This window comes from Grampus griseus (genome assembly GCF_964374135.1).
Source record: "Grampus griseus genome assembly, chromosome: 13".
Lineage (NCBI taxonomy): Eukaryota > Metazoa > Chordata > Mammalia > Artiodactyla > Delphinidae > Grampus > Grampus griseus.
Window position 1 is genome coordinate 68178968 of NC_139007.1, and position 23564 is coordinate 68202531.

Below are 23564 nucleotides of genomic sequence, written 5' to 3' on the forward strand. Positions count from 1 at the left end.
AGCCTTAAGTCTTGGCCTTTATTCTTTCCCAATGACATGGACATTTCCCTTCCAAAGCTACCGTTCTTCCTCTCTCTGGGCCCACTGACTTCTGCAAGACTTTAAATCTATCCAGATATATTCAGGCAATGGGTTATTTAAAACCTTCATAGGTCTTTCTTCCTGTTAATGGTGGGAAGAAGATGCTCAAGAACCTTGGGCTCTGAGATTTGAATTCTTTAATAATATCTAAAAAGCAATTTATGCTTCACATAAATGACTACTGACTCTGGTCTGTTTCTGATACTTTTCCAGAAAAAAGTCAGCTCTTCAGGTACACCAAAGGGGAAGAAAATTTCGCTTAGACCACTTTATAAAGTTTTGCAGAACCTCTGGACCATATTTACAATTTCCAGAAGAGACTTGGAGACCTTAGGCCAGGAAGTTAAGCAGTTTGGCAGCAAAGTTTCAGCCTGCCAAATCCATGATATTTGCCCAAAGGTAATGGCAAGAGTCATGTTGCTTTAATCTGTCAGGTGAAAAGTTTCTCCCAGTGAGTGCCTAAAGGGCTACAGTCTCAATTCCCACCCTTCACTCCTGTTGGACCAACTGTTAACAAAGGAGAGAGGGTGGTGGAGCTATTGGTATGAGTGCCTACAAAGCTGAGGCCAGGTGCTAGAAATACCTTCATCATTATAAAAATTTAGGAAAGCAGTAACTGTATTTAGTCATATTCCCATCAGTCTAGCTGCTTAAGTGCCTGCAAGAGCTACCTGCCAAACTCCACTTCTTACACTTGGCACGTTGCAGGGATTTGCACGCGGCTTTGTCAACCAGATAGTTTTCCCTCTTTCAATTGCCCCGCTGACTTTGGAGCCAAGAAACTCATTCCATGTGACTCTATTGAGTACTTCCTGTCTCCATCCTTTAAGTGGCTTGTGGTTCGAAAGTCATTATAAGAAAGTTGTTTGGAATTCAGAGCATTTTTTCTCCCATTAAAAAAATGTCATAAATGGTGATTAGCTTTTTAAGCCCAAACATACTAACTTGTTTAACTTAGAGTGTAATGTTCTAGTTGTAGAAATGAGCTACCATTTATAACTGTGGTTTTGTTTTTGTTTTTAATACAGAAGAAAATTGTTTGTGAATTCCAAATTGGACTGTCAAGAAGAAACCTGAAGTGGCAGCGCTGGCCCTTGTGGTCCACCCCTCTCAAGCCACACACTGCTGTCGGCCAAATGATAGGAAAATCTCTTAGCTCTACCCAAAGGCAGGGATTTCTGGAGTGGAGATGGGGGAAACAGGAGGTGGGAATATAGGCCTGGGGGAAAGAGTAAAACGTGAACTATAGCAAAAGCCTCTTGGCGGCAGTGACAGAGCTCTCTGCCTTACGTTCTTCTCATCTTTCCCCCCTTCTTTTCCTCTGTGAGGCCGTCAGCATGGGTTTACAATGCCTGGGTAGTCTGGTCACTGGGAGAAGCAGAAGAGGCGTTTCTATACATGTGAGCCTGATGGGGGTGGTCATTTGTATTTAGAAGAAATTCTATGCATTGGGGACTGCCTGTATTTGGAAGATTCAAGAATTCTTAGTATTCTTTTCTCAACTTCTAGGCTGCATTGAGAAATTATTAGTCTCTATTAAGCCTTAAAACTTTCTAAAAGTGTATTTGGTGCCAAACTTTAGTAGAGTTGTATCAAAAACAAAACATCAAACCTGTACTAACATTGCAATGTAATTTTATTTATTTATTTTATTTATTTTTGGCTGTATTGGGTCTTCGTTGCTGTGCGTGGGCTTCCTCTAGTTGCGGCCAGCGGGGGCTACTCTTCGTTGCAGTGCGCAGGCTTCTCATTGCAGTGGCTTCTCTTGTTACAGAGCATGGGCTCTAGGCGCGCGGGCTTCAGTAGTTGTGGCACACGGCCTTTGTTGCTCCGCGGGATGTGGGATCTTCCCGGACTAGGGCTCAAACCCATGTCCCCTGTATTGGCAGGTGGATTCTTAATCACTGCGCCACCAGGGAAGCCCGCAATGTAATTTTGATAGGAACATTTTGTTATTTTCATAAGGCAGGATTGGGTAGAGCAGTTAAATTAAACTTAGCAATCATGTATTTTTTTTAAAGCAAAGATTAGTACATTAATTACATTAAAAGAAAGCACTTCTGCTTAACAAAATATACCATTAAAAAATAAAAATACAAGCCATAGACTGGGAGAAGATATTTGCAGCCTATGTAACCAATCAATAACAACAATAAAAAATTTGTTTCCAAATATATAAAGAACTTTTACAATTTGATTTTTTTTTTTTTTTTTTTTTTTTGCAGTATGTGGGCCTCTCACTGTTGTGGCCTCTCCCGTTACGGAGCACAGGCTCCGGATGCGCAGGCTCAGCGGCCATGGCTCACGGGCCCAGCCGCTCCGCGGCATGTGGGATCCTCCTGAACTGGGGCACGAACCCGTGTCCCCTGCATCGGTAGGTGGACTCTCAACCACTGCGCCACCAGGGAAGCCCTACAATTTGATTTTTTAAAAAGGTAGAAAATCCAATAGAAAAATAAATCATTTGATTATGCAATACACAATAGAGGAAATTCAAATGGATAATAAACATTAAAAAGTGTTTTTAACATAATTAGTAAACAGAGATATGTTAATTAGAACAATGAGATACCACTATATGCCCATCATTATTAGCAAAGTATCAAAAGTTTTATAATACAACATATTGGTGAGGAATTCTAATTTTTGGTGGAAATGTACTGTAAATTGTACAGCCACTTTGGAAAACAGTTTGGTATTATCTAAATTGAGGCTATCCATACCCTATGTTCAAGCAGTTCCACTACTGGATGTATAGAAGTGGTTTTCAAAGTAGGGTCCCTGGATCAAGCAGCATCAGCATCACCTGGGAACATGTTAGCAATGCAAATTCTTGGGCCCTAATCAGATCTACTGAATCAAAAACTTGGGAAATGGAGCCCAGAAATCTGTTTTAACATGTCCTTTAGATGATTCTGATGAAAACTAAATTTGAGCACCACTGACTTAGAGATTATTCTGTACATGTGTACAGAACAACACATAATTGGAAAGTTTATAGCAGATTCCCAAATGGAAACAACCCAAATGTCCATTACTAGTAGAATGGTAAATTCATTTTTAACTTCGGACTAACTGAAGCATCTTCATATACTGAGGATTGAGAACAAGTCAAGGGAAAAGATGAAGTTAAAAGAAAGGAGAATAATTTGATGGAATAAGTTGAAGGTCAGATAAAATCTAAATGGGAGGGTGTTATTTGAGGAGAAAAGAGGTGCTCCTTTGTTGAAGACTAGAGAAGGAATGCAGAAATGTCATTGGGGGGTAAAGTAGGAGCATTTGAAGTTTATTCATACATGAGAGCCTTTATTTTATTATTAAAAATCAAGGTCATATACAGAGAAAAAAGACAATTCACCTGGTTTAGTTCGGGCAGAATGATGAATTCAATGGAGGATATAATGAGACCCATCCCCCCTGCATCCTTTGAATTCTTGAGGGTGACACTAAACTCTGCCACTCCACTCCTGACATGTAATATTGTTTTTTTTTGTTTTTTGTTTTTTGTTTTTTGTTTGTTTTTTGCGTTACGCGGGCCTCTCACTGTTGTGGCCTCTCCCGTTGCGGAGCACAGGCTCCGGATGCGCAGGCTCAGCGGCCATGGCTTACGGGCCCAGCCGCTCCGCGGCATGTGGGATCTTCCCAGACCGGGGCACGAACCTGTGTCCCCTGCATCGGCAGGCGGAGTCTCAACCACTGCGCCACCAGGGAAGACCTAATATTGTTTTTGATTTACAGTCTTGGCTGAGAGGTGAGGGTGTAGTTTCAGGGACTTCTACTTGCCTTTCCTAGTACAATAACTCTTATTCTACAAGTCAAGGAACTAATATGAAGGTTCTGTAAAATCCTAATGTCTGTTCCAATTATACTTTCAAACACTGGGGAAATGATCTCTTTGTAGATCTGTGGATGAGTAGACATGTATACCAGGCTAGGTCTCTATTAATACCTTGACCCTCACATACTCCTACTCTAACAAGGGTGTCAGAAGGTGCTTTGGGTCTCTGGATATTAACATCAACTCAGACTCTGTATCTAATAGTCCTTAAAAGAGCCATGTATTCCCCTGTCTCTAGTGCATGGCTACCCTAGTGCACAGCCATAAGACCCTTTGGGGAAGAACTGGGAGAATGAGTACTATATACACTTGCCACGGTGTTGCAGGGTCCTTCTTCATGTGGATCTAGCCTCTTTTTCAGACAATGGAGACGTTCTCTGGTGGGTTTGAAAATTGGCTTAGGCTTGAAAAATGGGCAAGGGATCATGACTTTCCATTGAGGCAGCTGATCATAGGCTTCTGCTCATCTATTCTTGGTCTCTAAAGCAGTATCCTTGGTGGATGCACATCTATCTCACTCCTTAGAACACCTTCTTCTATTAAATATCTCCATAGATTCCTAGAGATCAGACCCCTCTCCACTCCATTCCAAACTTGCTGCCAATTAAGAACATTATACCCATGTTGATTTTGGTGGTAAAGGGCTACCATATGGCTTCTTCTCTTCTGGGAATCCTATCATCTCCATGGCTATTAGGGATCCTAGTTCTATAACAGAATCTTTCATCAATTCCAGCCTACAGAAGAGAGCCACCACTGAACTTCTTAATGACATTGATTCAGTGGGAACTCTGGAGCATTAACTGCACCTCAGAGTTGGTCCCTTCTTGAGACAAGGAGCTCAGTATTTAGTATCCCAGTGTTAGTCACTAGCTGTGGTCTGCACCAAGGGCAAGGCGGCTCCTATTCAATATGGGGCAATTCCCTGGAGAAGAAAGCACTTCTTCAAAAGTTGATAGCAGCCAATGCCTAGAGCAGCTGGGGGATGGATACAAGGATGTGATAAAAGTGATCTGGGGGGGGCAGATCCTGAAACTTCTGCACGTTAGTTTCCTTTATCTATAAAATAGGGATATCAATACTTAGTTCACGGATTTATTTGGGAAATAAAATGAAATTAAATGATAGGCAGCTTGAATCTAAGTGGAATTTGGACAAGCCAAGATGTCTGGGGAAAAGGGTTGACAAAGTCTGCCAGTAGCCTGTTTGCATGTAGATTAAAAAGCATTGTGGGAGAAGATTCAAATTGTGATTGTTATTAAGATTCATTTGGTCATTTACTCTCTGACAAACATTTAGGGCTCTTCATTCACGTGTCAGCACTCTGCTAGGCTGTGGATGTTCTGACTGGTTTAAATGTGTGGAAGTTGGGGAGGTGACCTATTGGAAGTCCTTTCCTCTCTGTCTTGGAGCTGAGAAGCCCTGGGACGTGAATCAGGCATGATGAGCCTGCCCAAGTCGGAGACCTGCAAAGACTGGGGGCAATAAGGAAAAACAAATGGGTATTTTACTAAAATCTCTAATATACTGGAAACAAGGAGCACAACTTAGGGACTCATCTAACAAAGTCTTGCATGTGAATGGGGGTGGGGATCAGGGCAGCTACTTCCCACTTCACAGCAGAACATCAACAGCTTTGTCATCTTAAGGGCTTCACTGCCTCCAGTGTGATGGTAGACAGCTGTGCTGGGAAGACTTGTCAATAGATAGCACTGTGACTCTGCAGGACTGTGGCAGCAGGTGACAGGTGTGCACATGCGTGAGTACATGTGTGAACCCTCTGGGAACTCTCAGAAATTCTCCAGGCCCCCTCCTCAGCTTCAGGTTGATGAAGCCTGGGGAAGCTTTGTTACAGCTCTAGCCTGTCGAGAACATTCAGCTGGGTATGCAAAGCTTTACTCCCATTATTCCACCCATTATTCCATTCATCCTCCCCAATTCAGTGTCGTAAACTCGAGCCCCTATGTCACCAAGGAGGCACCCTAAATACACATTTTAATTACTGTCAGTTTAAGGAACACTCTAGCTCCCAGACACACCCTCCCAAATTCTTTCATTTAATGATAAACTCTCTGTCAAAATCGTTTTTTTTTAAATTAAATTCCAAAATGGCAACTATTTATTCAAAGTGAGTAGAGGAACCAAAACCCTAGAGTATCTAGTGTTCAAAACTAACCTTTGCAAAAAGATACTGGTTTGTTGTTTTTGTTATGCTTTGTTTTGTACCTAGATGATTCCATGAGTCACTGGCTGAATGATTTGTCTTTTCTTTTGTTTTCCCCTGCCCTAGAAAGATAACTGACTTTCCTTGTATCAAAAAATGACTCAACATTGGATAGAATTAGAGCTAAAAATATCAGCCTTATGGTTTATTTTCATTCCATCCATATACTTACCTAAGCCTTCTTTTCTAGCTTAGGATTCTGCTGGAGATGTGTAATCCTGAGCTCTGACGGGTGTCCCAGTCCTCCCTTAAAACCAAGGTAATACAAGTGCATGAAATAGTTTTAATCAGATCAGAAACAAGAACTATGGCCACAAAAAGAAGTCAGATGTGGGATAGACAGAGGGACAAATAACATAAAATTACAAAAGGGTTAATAAGAAATCCCATTTCTTAGGAAGAGGTGTCCTTATAAAGCCAATGTGGGGTTTATTTTCAAATAATTTATTAATCTTAAATTTGGAGTTTGTTTATTTTAACAAATATAGCCATATTTTTCCTGTCTTAACCTATTAAAGAGCCAACATGGCCAACATGGCCAAATGATTAATATGAAATAGAATTTGTAGTCCTATTTTAACATACAGACAATTCAACGTTGAAACTATTTTCATTTCAACTCTCTGTCACAAAAAAATTAGTAGCACTCAAAACTATAATTTTCTTTTCTTCCTATTTCTTAATAGGCCTGAGAGATTAAAATAGAAAGTTAAGTAACATAAGTGACCTACTAAATGACCTAGCAAGTGTTTGACTGAGATAAGTTATAACACTTATGCTAAAAATTGAAAAACTGTCACTTCCCTGTTAGAGCTGAAAATAGCTCTTACTAGTTGTTCTTCCCGATGCAAATCCATATTCAGCTTTGTATTATTAACACAAATCACTCAAAACAATTCCAAATGAGCACATATAGATTTAGACAGAATTAATACTAGATTGTTGATAAAGCCTTTAATCCAATTTGAATGAGTGCCTCATCCAAAGTGAGCTGGCTTGAGGTTTTTCTCCTTCTTTCTATAAATTTAGTGCTTATATACCAATCTCATTTAATGAATATGTATTATGCAGCTCTTAGGTAAAAATTCAGAGATTAGGTGTTCCCAGTACTACAAAGGTGAGGAACATGTAGTGGGTACTATATAATTTACAATATAATTGTTGCTATGAATATGAACATTTTACAATTTATTATAAAGGAATGCAGCATAAAAACAGCAACTATTCAGAGAACTGGTAGGTTATTTTTAGTAGAAGTGGTGAAAAATGACTTTATAAAGAAATATAATTTGGAAGAGGTTTGGATGTCTGTGCAGCATTTCAAAAGTTGGTGCTGGGCTTTTAGGAGATCATTCTGGTGGAAGGTCTGTCATGGGAAAAACCATGGAGAATGGAAAGGTCATGGTATATTCAGAGAATGGCCAGTTGAAAGGGATAAAGTAGGGTAGGGAAGAAGAGGGAGAACAAGTTGAAATGGTATTATGAAGGATTTTAATACTGTGTTCAGTAAAAGCGTTTGGACCTAATATGTAAGTAATAGGGACCCACTGAAGATTATGGGACAAGATAATAATTTAATTAAATCTTTGTTTTATTTTTTAATTTTTTCTTGCGGTACGTGGGCCTCTCACTTGCTGCGGCCTCTCCCGCCGCAGAGCACAGGCTCCAGACGCACAGGCTCAGCGGCCATGGCTCACGGGCCTCGCCGCTCCGCGGCATGTAGGATCTTCCCGGACTGGGGCACGAACCCGTGTCCCCTGCATCGGCAGGCGGACTCTCAACCACTGCACCACCAGGGAAGCCCTATGGTACTTTTGTTATAGCAGCCTGAACAGAATAAGACATAGGAACATAATGACTAGAACTGGAGCAGTCATGCTCTTGGGCCATGAGGTAAGCTCAAACATGGAAGCCAAGCATGGTAGAGCAACAAGATAGAAGGAACCCGAGTCCCTGACATCCTGGCTCTACATATGAGAACTGAAATGCTTATCTCTAGAACTTCATATGAGAGAAATAAACTTCTGTCTTGTTTTAGCCATCGTTATTGGGGCTTTCTGTCATACATAGCTGGCCATAATCCTAAATACAGCACCCCATCCATGAGCTGTGAAGAGCCACAAAAAGTTTTAAGCAGAGGAATGAAATTATGAATATAATCTACTGTAGAAGGTTGCTCACCATATCCTGAAAGAACTGGAGAGATGAAAAACTCTGGGCAGAGACACACCTTGGAAGGCTACGTCAGCAAATCTGGTTTGAGATGGACCTGGACAGCAGTGGGTTAGCGGGAATGAAAGGCTAAATGTGATGTCATTCCCTGAATATACCCACAGCCCTCTCACAGCTCCCACATTTTTGCTCTTGCTATGCCTTCGGATTAGAAAGACTTCACCTTCAAGACCTAGTCCCATGACATTGTCTTCAACATTCTCAAGTAGAGTTTTGTTTTTCCATAAAAGTTTGCCCGCTTATTTATTTGTTCATGCTAATAGTGCTCTTTCAAACTCTTTCTTGTTGAAACTCCTTTGCCTTGCAGACAAGGCTCTCCAGGAGCTAGCAATCATGGAGTATTTACTATGTGCCAGGCAGTGTATTAAGCCCTTTATATGCATGATCTCAGTGAATCCTCAGTACATCTCTATGAGTAGAATAGCCTGTCTCTAAGAACACTCCAAGATTCCCCGCAAAGCAACCTCTCTCTCCTGGTTATCCTACATACACAAGGGGATGTGTTGTTTCTGCCCTGGAGCTTTTCAGGAGGCCTCTGGGGAGATGGCTGTCCCTAGAGATGGAAGCTCCCAGAAAAGAGAATGTCAGAGTGGTCAACACCTATTGTCTTCTGCTTTCTGTATTAGCTACAATTCCTCAACAACAAATAAACTCTATGCCCACTGATCCAGTGACTCAACATTTATTGAGTACCTACTTTGGAATTTATATTCTACAGTTTATTTTGGTGAAGGAAATAAAAAACAACACAGTTTAATTTCATATTATTTTACCATAGACTAGTCAGTTATTCTAATACCACTTGCTGAGGTATATATTTCCCTCTCTGATCTGAAATAGCACATTAAAAAAATTCCTCGTAAAAGAATTTCATATATGTGTGTGTTTATCTGGACTTTGCACACTCAAATTTAGTATTTATTCCTGGGGATGACCTTGTAATTGTGTTTTTCTTTTAGCTTTTTGTTTTGAAATAATTATAGACTCACAGGAAGTTGCACAGATAGCACAGGGTTCCATGTACCCTCCCCACTTTGGTGACATCTTACATAACTGCACAACATCAACACCAGGAAATTGATGTTGGTAACTTGCTGTTAACTATACTTATTTGAGTTTTCACCATTTAAAAAAATTTCAGGCACTGTTGATATGTGTGTGTCTATAGTTCTATGCAATTTTATTTCATATATAGATTCATGCTACCACCACCACAATCAAGATACAGAGTGATTCCATGAACAAACTCTTGGTATTTGCACCCACCTCTCACCTTCCCCCACCCCACCATTCTCATCCCTGTCCCCTAGCAACCACTAATGTCTCCATCTCTATCATCTTATCGTTTTGAGAATGCCTTATAAATGGAATCACACCGTATGTAACTTTTTAGCAGTCCCATTTTCCACTGAGCATAATGCCCTTGAGGTCTATACAGGTGGCTGCCTGTATCAACAGTTCATTTCTTTTTATTACCAAGTAGTATTACATTGTATGGATGTAAGTTTGTTCAACCATTCATCCGTTGAAGAACAGTTGGGTGGTTTGTAGTATTTTGTTATATTATGAATAAAGGTGCTATGAACACCCACATATAGATTTCTGTATGACTATAAGTTTTCATTTCTCTGGGATAAAAGAGTGTGACTGCTCGATTATATGGTAAGTGCATATTTTGTTTTGTAAAACATTGCCAAATGCTTTTCCAGAGTACCTATACCATTTTACATTCCCACCAGCAATGTATGAGAAAGTCAGCTTCTCTGTATCCTTGCTAGCATTTAGCATTATCACTATTTTTTCCGTTTTTTGAAAAATTGTGATACAATTCACATACCATAAAAATCACCCTTTTAAAGCATACAATTCAGTGGGTTTTCACATATGCACCATCACCACTATCTAATGCCAGAACATTTTAATCATATCTGAAAGAACCCCTGTGCCCATTAGCAGTTATTACCCACTCCCCACCCCTCCCCCCAGCCCCTGGCAACCACCAGTCTACTTTGTGTCTCTATAGACTTGCCTATTCTAGACACTTCATATAAATGGAATCAATATGTGGTCTTTTGTGGTAACACTATTTTTAATTTTAGTAGTTCTAATAGGTGTGTAGTGTTATCTAATTGTAGTTTTAATTTGTATTTCCTTAATGGTTAACGATGTTGAACATCTTTTCACGTGCTTATCGGCCATCCTTATTTCTTTTTGGTGAAATATTTTTTTCATGCCTTTTGTTTGCTCTATAACTGGATTATTTACTATTGAGTTTTGAGAGTTTTTTAGATATTCTAGGTATAAGGCCTTTGTTAGATACTGTATATGGCTTGCAAATCCTCTCCAAGTTTGCAGTTTGTCTTTTCATCCTCTTTGCAAGGTCTTCCATAGCACAGAAGTTTTTCTTTTTTTTTTAAATTTATTTATTTTATTTTTGGCTGTGTTTGGTCTTCGTTGCTGCACACGGGCTTTCTCTAATTGTGGCGAGCGGAGCTACTCTTCGTTGCGGTGTGCGGCTTCTTACTGTGGTGGCTTCTCTTGTTGCGAAGCACGGGCTCTAGGCGCACGGGCTTCAGTAGTCGCAGCACGCAGGCTCAGTAGTTGTGGCTTGTAGGCTCTAAAGCACAGGCTCAGTAGTTGTGGCGCATGGGCTTAGTTGCTCTGCGGCATGTGGGATCTTCCCGGACCAGGGATCGAACCCTTGTACCCTGCATTGGCAGGCAGATTCTCAACCACTGTGCCCAGGGAAGCCCCAAAAGTTTTAAATTCTGGAAATTTATTAATGTCCTCCTTAATGATCATACTTCTGGTGTTATGTCTAAGAACTTGCCTAGCTAGCCCTGCTCCAAAGAATACACAAAAACAAAAAGCACATAATAATCAACCTATTGAAAGTTAGTGATATAGAGGAAAACCTTAAAAGGAAATTAGAAAAAACGTACATTAAATATAGACATTAAAGTGCTGAAAGAGAAGGTACAAAAGGAATTATTGATATTTTAATTTCATGAATATATATATGAATATGTGTGTATACATATACACACAGGGGGTCGACCTTACACAGTTGGATTGCTGGTTAAGCAGACTCTGCGAGGCTGATACTGGAGCCTGAAGTCCAGATAGGCAGACAGGAAAGGAATATGGGCATAAAGTGAGGGAGAGTAGGAGCAAGTACCCCAGAAGGGTTTTAAACACTTTGTTTAATGGAGAATATATCCGGCTAGGCCCCAGCAAAAAACAATTTCCTTCCAGGCAGGATTTAGATGAGAATCTATTAAGTTTACATAAGTGAAGACAGGTGAAGACAACCAGGAAGGAAACTTGAGGCATCCAGAACCGGCAGGAAGGCTTTCCTTCTCCGGAGCTGCAAGCAGGCCCCAGGCTCCACGGGAGCCACAGTGATCAGGGACACTGCCAGAACCTCGGTGTCACCTGGAAGGGAGTCGAGAAGAACTATTCTGTCTAGTCTCATCCTGCCTTTGGAACTCCTGGGGATCAAAGAAGCAGATAGAATGGCTGAAAATGAACCTGGGAGGACACACAGAGAATAGCTAGCACAGTGAACGATATCTAATTCAGCCAAACTTCCTAACATTTTACCAAAGAGCCTGAAATAGTTATAATGGTAAATACATAGTACAGAGTTTACATTTTCTGTGAAACTTGTTCTTTTCCACTGGTGTTGAAACATGTTCATCATCATCTTGACAAATGCCATTAATTTTCATTTTCCCTCAAATGGAACATTGCCCTAAAAATAATTTTCATAGGAAAGATGGACTCAACTCTCAATAAAAGTGATTTATGGAAATCTGCCATGTTCTCACTCGGTTACTCAAATTTTCTCCATGCAGTCAACTTTCTTAAGTGTTCTGAGCCACAGTAACTCATGGTCAGGCATTGAAATGCAATTCAACTATTACAAAGATGAAAGTGTATGATGGGTTAATACATCATTCAAGTAATAACATAAGAAAGCAAGCAGCTCAATAAAGTCAAAGCACTCTATGCACTTAGTTTGAAAAGTGGTGGATTTAACTCATAAAGTCAATGCCGTAACAAAACACCTCTCAAGTACACTCTAACCTTGAGTATAAGTTTAAAAAGTCAAGCATTACTCTCTGGCTCTTTCTTTGGAATATAATTGGCACTCACCCTTTCTTCCTTCCTCCCTTCCTCCTTTCTTCCCTCCTTCCCTCTCTTCCCTTCTGTCTCTATTTTCAGGCACTTTTATGTACACTGTCTTATTTAATCCCGAATAGAGGTATTATCCCATAATGTAGATGATAAAACTGAAGCCCAGGAACTTTGAATAACTTGCCCACTGTATCTAGCTAGGGAAGGTACAACCCAAAATTGAAAGCAGATAATCTGCTTCCAAAATTCCCTACTTTAATTAAAATACTTTGTAATATTTTAAAACAACATTTACCTGCCTGCTGACTCTGTAACCTATACTTTCTGTGACCTGTCATCTTAAAAATCAGTCTTCTAGCTTCACTCTTATGATCGCCCTGCTTTGCTAGAGGGCTGTGTTAATATAGCCTCACAGAAAAGCTTAAAAAAAATTTTTTTAAACCTCTTTGTAAATTTATCAGTTCTACAGTGACTTTCTTAAAAAAATTCAAGCGTGAATAGTGACCTTTAAAAGCCACTCTAGGTCAAGAGATAATAACTTCGCTATAGGAACAGAAGTCATCAAATGCACCTGAAACATACATAACCAGCTCCTAAATCAACCCGAAAGAGGTGTCTTGCCAAAAGTCTGTTTGTCTATTTAATCTTCAACAAGTAGTGGAGAATGCAGGGTAGAGGGTAGGGTTTCTCAGACACTTATTTTCTGGAAAATCTACTCTCATTCACCACTTTCTCTCCATTCACAATATAATACTAATAGTATTTATTGAGTACTTACTTCTTGCCAAACATTCTTCTCAGATCTTTACATAGTAAACTCACTTAATCATCATATAGATCCTGTGAGGTAGGTGCCCTTATAATCTTGATTTTACAAATAAAGAAGCAAGCAGAGGGATGTGAGTAACTTGGTCCAGCTAGTACTGGCAGAGCCCAGGTGGTCTGACTCTTATACTCTGCATCTTACTGCCCTCCAGCCCAGGCCTTCATCAGGTCCCACTTAGATGTACTCCCATCCACCTGTGACCGTCTTCCAGAACAGGAGCCATCTGTTCTAGTAGAGTGCTCAGTACTATAAACGCTCGGCAAAATTTATTGAGTGATTGATGAATGACAGGAAGGAAGGAAGGTAGGAAGGAAGGAAGGAAAGAAGGGTGAAAGAATATACAAACAGGGGCTCAGAAAGGTCAGAAAAAGAAGGATTCTTTTAGAGTAGGTGGAGTAAGAAGAACAGGTTACATCAAGGAGTCTTGAATTTCAATAAGCAAAGATAAAGAAAAGGGAATTTAGGTGGACAGTTATATAAATAATTATATAAAGAAATTGGAAATTACATAAAGAACTTGGAAAGCCTGAAGATGCATTCAGAGAACAGCAAGTTGCATAAACTGGCAGCGACTTAGTCTTGGGCTGCACGAGGGGAATGCAGGGGGAGGTATGATCAGGTAAGTTGAGGCTACTTTGTTGAATGTTTTAAATGGCAGGCTGGAGGGATTGCTGCATAAAGAATTGGAAGCCGCTGGAGGAGTCTGAAGGAAGAGGAGAGAGGATGACAGTCTCAAGACTGCACTAGGGAAGCTAAAATGGCATAAAATTTCAGAGAGGGTGTGACTTTGCTTCAGCCAGTCTGGTGGCATAACCAAACCAATTCCACTATAAATTAAACTGTCTCCTTGAGGCTCTTTGTCCCACACAGGTAATGTGAATTCCGACTTCAAATTTCTATGACTATCAACTTTATGCAAATTCTCAGGGGGGATTTTTTTCCTCCCCACATCTTGGGTCACATTTAGACAGAGGTAAGACCCAGATTGAGACAAGATGGCGGGCTTTCAATGAGGAGCTGTCAGGGGATGAAAACTGGTGTGACTAGAAGCAGATTGTAAAGGCAGTCTCTATCAACATTTTTTCCACTCCATCTGATAAGCATCTTGATTCTTTATGGCAGCAGCAGCAATAAAATAGGTAATATCAAACAGAACTATCTTGAAACATTTATTTCTAATCCAAAATGGAGCTTTATACAGTGTTTGTTATAAACCTACATATTCTTCTCTTCCAGATGACTATAAATGCAAAGCAGAGCTTCCTTTGACACTTTCAACAATGAATAGATTCACCCAGGCAGAAAATCAATAAGGAAAAATTGGAGTTAGTCTGCATGTTAGACCAGATGGGCTTAACAGATATTTATAGAACATTCCATTCAACAGCAGAATAAACCCTTTCTCCAGTACACATGGAAATTTCTCCAGGATAGATCATATATTAGGCCACAAAACACCCCTTAATAAATTTAAGAAGATTGAGATCATATCAAGCATATTTTTTTACTACAATGGTATGAAACTAGAAATTGACTACAAGAAGAAAACTGGAAAATCCACAAATATGTGGAGATTGAACAATGCCACTGAACAACTAATGGGTCAAAGAAGAAGTCAAAAGAGAAAATTTAAAATATCTTGAGATAAATGAAAATGGAAGCACAACATCCCCAAACATATATAATACAGCAAAGCAGTTCTAACAGGGAAGTCCACAGCAATAAATGACTATATTAAGAATAAATAAAGACTCAAATAAACAACCTTCCTCTACACATCAAGGAACTAGAAAAAGAAGAATAAAATAAGTCCAAAGTTACCAGAAGGAAATATGAAATATCAGAATGGAAATAAAAGAAATAGAGAATAATGACAGTAGAAAAAAATCAGTGAATCTAAGAGCTGGGTTTTTTTCTTTTTTAATAAAGAGAAACAAAACTGACAAACTTTTATCTAAACCCACCGAGAAAAAAAAAAAAAGAGAGAGGACGCAAATAAATAAAATTAGAATTGAAAGAGAAGACATTACAACTGATACCATAGAAATACAAAAGGTTATAAGAGGTCACTAGGAACTATTATATATGAACAAATTGGACAACCTAGGAGAAATGGAAAATTCCTAGAAACATACAACTTACTAAGACTGAATCATGAAGAAATAGAAAATCTGAACTGTTCCATTACTAATAAGGAGATTGGATCAGTAATTTAAAAACCTCCCAACAAACAAAAGCCCAGGCCCAGATGGCTTCACCGGTGAGTTCTACCAAATATTTAAAGAAGAATTAATACCAATCCTCTCTAACTCTTCCAAAAACTAGAAGAGGAAGGAACACTTCCAAACTCACCTTACGAGGCCAGCATTACCCTAATACGAAATACGGGCAAGAGCACTACAAGAAAAGAAAATTACAGGCCAATATTCCTGATAAACATAGATGCAAAAATCCTCAACAAATATTAGCAAACCAAATTCACTAATACAGTAAAAGGATCGTACACAATCAAGTGGGATTTATTCCAGGGATGCAAGGATCGTTCAACATCTGTAAATCAATCAATGCGATACATCACAATAACAAAATGAAGGATAAAAATCATATAATCATTTCAGTAGATGCAGAAAAAGCATTTGACAAAATTCAACATCCATTCATGATAAAATCTCTCAACAAACTGGGTATAGAGGAAATGTACCTCAACATAATAAAAACCACATACAACAAGCCGGCAGCTGACATCATGCTCAATGGTGAAAAGCTGAAAGCTCTTCCTCTAAGATCAGGAACAGGACAAAGATGCCCACTCTTGTCACTTTTATTTGATATACTACTGGAAGCCCTAGCCAGAGAAACTGGGCAAGAAAAAGAAATAAAAGTCATCCAAATCAGAAAGGAAGAAGAAAAATTTTCTCTACTTGTGGATGATACGTTATAAATAGAAAACTATAAATACTCCAACAAAAAAAACTGTTAGAGCTAACAAATGAATTCAGTAAAGGTAGAGGATACAAAATTAATATACAAAAATCAGTTGTGTTCCTATACACTAGGAACAAACTATTAAAAATAGAAATTAGGAAAATAATCCTATTTACAATTGCATCAAAAGGAATAATATACCTAGGAAAAAATTTAACCAAGGAGGTGAATATACTTGTCGGCCAATCCTAACACTTTTGCCCATTCTGACTGATTGATTTTCAATCAATTGAAAATTGAAAGAAATTGAAGAAGACATAAATAAATGAAAAGGTATTCTGTGCTCATGAACTAGAAGAATCAATGTTGTTAAAATATCCATACACCCAAAGCAGTTTGATAGGTATTCAATGCAATCTCTATCAAAATTCCAACGGCATTTTCACAGAAACAGTATGGTATTGGACATAAATACAGACACATAGATCAATGGAATAGAATAGAGAGCCCAGAAATAAACTCATGCATATATGGTCAATTAATTTTCCACAAAGGAGCCAAGAATATACAATGGGAAAAGGACAGTCTCCTTAATAAATGGTGTTAGGAAAACTGGACAGCCAAATGCAAAAGAATGAAACTAGACCTCTATCCTACACCATACACAAAAATCAACTCAAAATGGATTAAACACTTGATCATAAGACCTGAAACCATACGAGTCCTAGAAGAAAACATAGGGGTAAACTCCTTGACACTGGCAATGATTTTTTGGATTGGACACCAAAGCAAAGGCAACAAAGGCAGAAATAAACCAATGAGACTACATCAAATAAAAAGCTTCTGCACAGCAAAGGAACCCATCATCAAAATGAAAAGTTAATTTACCGAATGAGAGAATATATTTGCAAATCATATATCTTGATAAGGGGTTAATGTCCAAAATATGTAAAGGACTCATATAACTCAAAAGCAAAAAACCAATCAGATTTTTAAATGGGCAGAGGAACTGAATAGACATTTCTCCAAAGAAGACATACAAATGGTCAACAGTACATGAAAAAGTGCTCAACATCACGAATCATCAGGGAAATGCAAATCAAAAACAAAATGAGTTATCACCTCACCTGTTAGAAAGGCTATCATCAAAAAGACAAGAGATAAAAACTGTTGGTGAGAATGAGGAGAAAAGAGTACTTTTGTGCACTGTTGGTGGGAATGTAAATTGGTGCAGCCACTATGGAAGACAGTATGGAAGTTCCACCTCAAATTAAACAGAACTACTGTATGACCCAGCAATCCCAATTCTGGATATAAATCCAAAGGAAATGAAAACAAGATATCAAAGATATATCTTCACTCCCATGTTCACTGCAGTATTATTCACAATGATCAGGATATGGAAACAACCTAAGTGCCCATCAACAGATAAATGGGTAAGGAATATATGTTATACATAAACACCTATCTATCTACCTACCTATCTATATTTATATAATAAATATAAACAATACATAAAGTACATATGTAATATGATTTAGCCATGAGAAAGAAAGAAATCCTGCCATTTGCAACAACATGGATGGACCTTGAGGGCATTATGCTAAGTGAAGTAAGCCAGACACAGAAAGGCAATTACTTCATCATATCACTTATATGTGGAATCTTTAAAATAAATCAAACATATGGGACTTCCCTGGTGGCACAGTGGTTAAGAATCCACCTGCCAATGCAAGGGACACGGGTTCTATCCCTGGTCTGGGAAGATCCCACATGCTGCGGAGCAACTGAGCCTGTGTGCCACAACTACTGCAGCCTGCGTACCCTAGAGCCCGCGCCGCAACTACTGAGCCCGTGTGCTGCAACTACTGAAACCTGTACGCCTAGAGCCCGTGCTCCGCAACAGGAGAAGCCACCGCAATGAGAAGCCTGCGCACCGCAACGAAGAGTAGCCCCCACTCACTGCAACTAGAGAAAGCCCATGCACAGCAACTAAGATCCAGCACAGCCAAAATAAATTTTTTTTAATTTAAAAAAAGAAAAGTCGAACATAGAAACAGAGATTAGAAAAGTGGTTGTCAGAATCTGCAGGCTGGGGGAAATAAGGAAAGTTTGGTAAAAGGTTACAGACTTTCAGCTATGAGATGAATAAGGTCTGAGGATTTAATGTAAAACGTGGTGACCATAGCTGATAACACTGTACAGTTGACCCTTGTACAGCATGGGTTTGAACTGCATGGTTCCACTTACACACATATTTTTTTTTCAATTAAATGCATACTACACGGTCTGTGGTTTGTTGAATACTTGGATGTGAAACTGCGGTTACAGAAGCCTGACTATAAAGTTATACTCCGATTTTCTACTGTGTGGGAGGTTGACACCCCTAGCCACCATATTTTTCAAGGGTCCACTGCATTATATAATTGAAATTTGCTAAGAGAATAGAACTTAAATGTTCTCACCAAAAAAAAAAAAAGGATAAATATGTGAGGTGATGGATGTGTTAATTAACTAGATGGTGGGAATCCTTTCACAATGTATACATATATCAAATCACCACCATGTATACTTTAAATTGCTTACAATTTTATTTGTCAATTATACCTCAATAAAGCTGAAAAAAATCATCAAGCTGGCTTAATGATTCAAGATGAATGTATAGTTTAAAAGGAAAAATCAGGGACTTCCCTGGTGGTTCAGTGGTTAAGACTGCACTCCCAATGCAGGGGGCCTGGGTTCCATCCCTGGTCAGGAACTAGATCGCACATACCGCAACTAAAGGAGCCCACATGCTGCAAGACCCGAACGCGGCAACGAATATCCTGCGTGCTGCAACTAAGACCCAGCACAGCCAAATAAATAAATATTAAAAAAATGAAATAAAAGGAAAAATAATAGCCATGATAAGGAGGATCATTCAAATGAGCATTGTCTTCAAAATAAAGACAGCCATATAGATAAGTGAAATACAAAAAACCCCAATGCCCTTTTCTACTTTTGGAACAAACATTTGTGGTTTTGCTTCATCAAAAAAAAACATCAAGGGCTTCCCTGGTGGCACAGTGGTTAACAATCTGCCTGCCAATGCAGTGGACACAGGTTTGAGCCCTGGTCTGGGAAGATCCCTCAGGCCGCAGAGTGGCTGAGCCTGTACACCACAACAACTGAGCCTGCGCTCTAGAACCCGCGAGCCACAACTACTGAAGCCCGTGTGCCTAGAGCCCGTGCTCTGCAACAAGAGAAGCCACCGCAATGAGAAGCCCGTGCACCGCAATGAAGAGCAGCCCCCGCTTGCAGCAACTAGAGAAAGCCCATGCGCAGCAACGAAGACCCAACGCAGCCAAATATTTAAAAAAATACAAAAAAGTACATTAAATCAATGCTGTTTATTTTAATATTATTAACTTTATACTTGTAATGTGTGGGTTGGTTTGGGTTTTATAGTTTTTTTAAAGAGTCTGTAGTCATAAGGAATTTGTACCATGTTTATATGTTACCTTGCATTTATATTATGTTTGGGTAATTTGTCAACACTGGGTGCCATATATTCTTCCTTGAAGAGGAGTGTACTCATTACTTAGGCTGGAGAAATGATGTACTATGACCATGAAAGAAATAAGGCGTGAATAGATTATGTTCAGCACTCATATCTGCATTGTAATCAATTACGAATTTTGATTTGCACGGGGGCATGTGTTTTAAATGTTTCTTTGTGACTAGGGATGTTGAGTTGTGTCAAAAGTTCCTGTTTCATAATTGACCTTTGCCACCATCAACTTATAGAAAATAGGGTTTCAGGAAGTCAGATGGAGTGGCCTGCTTTCAACACCCAGAGCTAGTGATGCAGGACCAGGTCAGCTCCTACCAAGGATTCCTGCTCACACTGGGACACGTAAGTAAGGTAAGGAGCTGTGGACCTGAGGGGAACATCGGTCAGCTTCTCCAAAGTCTTCTCAACAAGATCATCATCCCAAGAGCAGGTATCCTCAAGGAAAGACTGTGCATTCAATCTATGAGTTCACTTCTCAGACTTCAAGCTATTTTCACTGTATCACTTTTTACTAAGTTCATCTTAAAAATACTCATCTTTTGAAACACTTTTTTTTTTGTGGTACCAATATTGTATTTTTACATTTTCTTTAGGGTCATGAAAGAATGCTGGTTGTGGTCCATGAACTCACAGAAATTATAAACCATCTTTGAGGAAAGAATCAGTCCATCTGAAGAGTGTGTTAAAGGGAAAAATAAGACAAATAAAGACATGGAGCTGCAGCAAGGGGACAAAATGGATGAAGAGGAAAAAGAGAAGAAAACCACATATTTTTGCTGTAGAAACATGTAGTTTCTAAATGGATAGCACAACTTAAGTAAGGCTTTTTGCTGTAGAAACATAGTTTCTAAATGGATAGCACAAATTCTCCTAAATGAACAAAATATGGATGTAAAAATACTTAGTCTGTGAAAGCCACACTTTTGAGAACTAATTTAATTACTCAAATTCAAAACCAGTATTTAAAGGCTTATGACTAAATATTATCTGTAAAAGGCATGGCTTGTTTGTTACATTCTGCTTACGCTTTTTTTGTTTCACTCTTATCAGTTCTGCAGACAGGACTATGGTGCAAAAGAGGGTTTACCAGAAGTGAGTATTGAGCAACAGTCTCATCTTAAAATACTTTTGCAAGTTGTTATGCAAAATCAGTTGCAGAAAAATTATTGAGCTATTAAACAGATCAATTATGCTATCTGTAGACGAGATTTGTTTAGCCCGTTCTCTTTCACAGAGAATGTTCTATTTGTATGCATAGAGTAGCCAATACATGCTAAATGTCAGGCCTCTTACAACAAGTATGCCAATATAGCAGAGGAAAGTTTTCATTTAATTTGCATTAAAATAAAAATACAATGGTGTCATTTCAGGAACTGTAAAATTTAACTAATACCAAAACAGTACAATTTCCACCCTCATTTTCTATCCCCTCTTGTGTACCATGCACAGAAAAACAAGCTTTACTAAACAAGAGATTTGCTTTTCTATGAGAGCTACCTGTTGCATTTTTTTTCTTTTCTTTTTTTTTTTTTTAGTAATGTTTCTAAGCTTACTTAGATTTTGACATTGCTCTTTGAATGCAGGAGACACGATGAAATAAATTATTTGCTTTGGAAAGTTCTTATTTTTTGTTTTTTCTGTGGTCTTTGAGTTGCTCTTGGATGCTTTACTGGTAGTTAAGAACATAGACTTGGGCTTCCCTGGTGGCGCAGTGGTTGAGAGTCCGCCTGCGGATGCAGGGGACACGGGTTCATGCCCCGGTCCGCGAGGGTCCCACATGCCGCGGAGCGGCTGGGCCCGTGAGCCATGGCCGCTGAGCCTGCGCGTCCGGAGCCTGTGCTCCGCAATGGGAGAGGCCGCGGCAGTAAACATAGACTTTTGTGTTGGACACTAGGATTTGAATCTAGGGTCCTTTGCTTGCTGGTGCTGCGACAGTGGACAGGAGAGTCCTTTTTTTTAATATATATATACATACATATACATTTATTTACTTACTTTTGGCTGCGTTGGGTCTTCATTGCTGCGTGGGTTTTCTCTACTTGTGGCGAGCGGAGTCTACTCTTCGTTGTGGTGCACGGGCTTATCGCGGTGGCTCCTCTTGTTGCGGAGCACAGTCTCTAGGCACGTGGGCTTCAGTAGTTGTGGCTCGTGGGCTCTAGAGCGCAGGCTCAGTAGTTGTGGCGCACGGGCTTAGTTGCTTTGTGGCGTGTGGGATCTTCCCAGACCAGGGCGCGAACCTGTGTCCCCTGCATTGGCAGGCGAATTCTTAACTACTGTGCCACCAGGGAAGCCCTGGACAGCAGATTTGAAGGCTCATTTCCTCCCCTGTCAAATGGGGTTGAGTTGTGCGTACCTCATACATTTGTGATGCAGATGATAAGTGTTGGTTATCTTTGATATAGGTATTAGCATTATGGGGTTTATTATTTTTAATGATCTGTTATTTGCTAATAATTAATTGTACATTTAAATCTCGAGCTTCAAAGTGTCAATCTAGGGGCTTCCCTGGTGGCTCAGTGGTTGAGACTCCGCCTGCCGATGCAGGGGACACGGGTTCGTGCCCCGGTCCGGGAAGATCCCACATGCCGTGGAGCGGCTGGGCCCGTGAGCCATGGCCACTGAGCCTGCGCTTCCGGAGCCTGTGCTCCGCAACGGGAGAGGCCACAACAGTGAGAAGCCTGCGTACTGAAAAAAAAAAAAAAAGAAGGTGTCAATCTGTTCGGGCTACATGCTATACAAAAATAGACTAGGTGGCTTGAAAGCAACAGAAATTTATTTCTCACAGTTTTGGAGGCTGGGAAGTCTAAGATCACGGTACCGACAAATTTGGTATTTGGTGAGAGCCCACTTCCTGGTGCATAGACGGCTATCTTCTTTCTATGTCCTCACACAGCAGAAGGGGCGAGAGAGCTCTCTGGGGCCTCTTTTATGAGGGCACGAATCTCATTCTTGGGGGCTCCATCTTCATGACTGAATCACCTCCCAAGGCTCCACCTCCCAACACCATCACATTGGGATTAGGTTTTAACATATGAATTTCAGGGAAACATTCAGTGTATAGAAAGGGTTAGAAACTGTTCTCTGGTAAGCTGTGTATATTGAGTAATGATGGCTTGTTTGAAGTACTGAGGTATGATTTCCTCACATACCTTTAAAGAGCTTATTAGATATTGGGATATCTGAAATGTTAAAAATTTACCTATTTACTTTATAAAATCTTATTTCTATATTTTCATAAATTACATTTTATGTAGAGAAGCTATATGCAAAAAGATTTGTCTGTGAATCTGAGAATATTTTTCTAGTCTGAGTGTACTAGAGAAAAATTTATATCATATGACATACAACATTGTTTCTTCAAAAAGCTAACCAGTGGATTTAAATAAGAAGATGAAAATATCATCAGGGAACATTTTCGTAGACTGTAGGTATAAACATAACAAAGCAGGGATTTGGACACTACGTTCTAGCTACCATTTAAGAATGCTGTATCGGGGCTTCCCTGGTGGCGCAGAGGTTGAGAGTCCGCCTGCCGATGCAGGGGACATGGGTTCGTGCCCCGGTCCGGGAGGATCCCACATGCCGCAGAGCGGCTGGGCCCATGAGCCATGGCCGCTGAGCCTGTGCGTCCGGAGCCTGTGCTCCGCAACGAAAGAGGCCACAACAGTGAGAAGCCCGCAATTCAAGGAAGGTTTATAAATAAAGGTACTATTATAAAGGTGTAGGCACAGTGGGAACTGTAGGG

General features: G+C 39.7%; 1 long non-coding RNA gene across 1 annotated transcript; it reads right to left on the reverse strand.

Annotated features, from left to right (window-relative positions):
• Positions 1-1923: 1923 nt before the first annotated feature.
• Positions 1924-21891, reverse strand: LOC309831972. Its single transcript, XR_014297650.1, has 3 exons — positions 21815-21891; positions 6316-6390; positions 1924-1985 (listed from the first exon to the last, which is right to left on the reverse strand). It is a non-coding gene; the product is annotated as an uncharacterized lncRNA (long non-coding RNA).
• Between the last annotated feature and the right edge of the window lie 1673 nt (positions 21892-23564).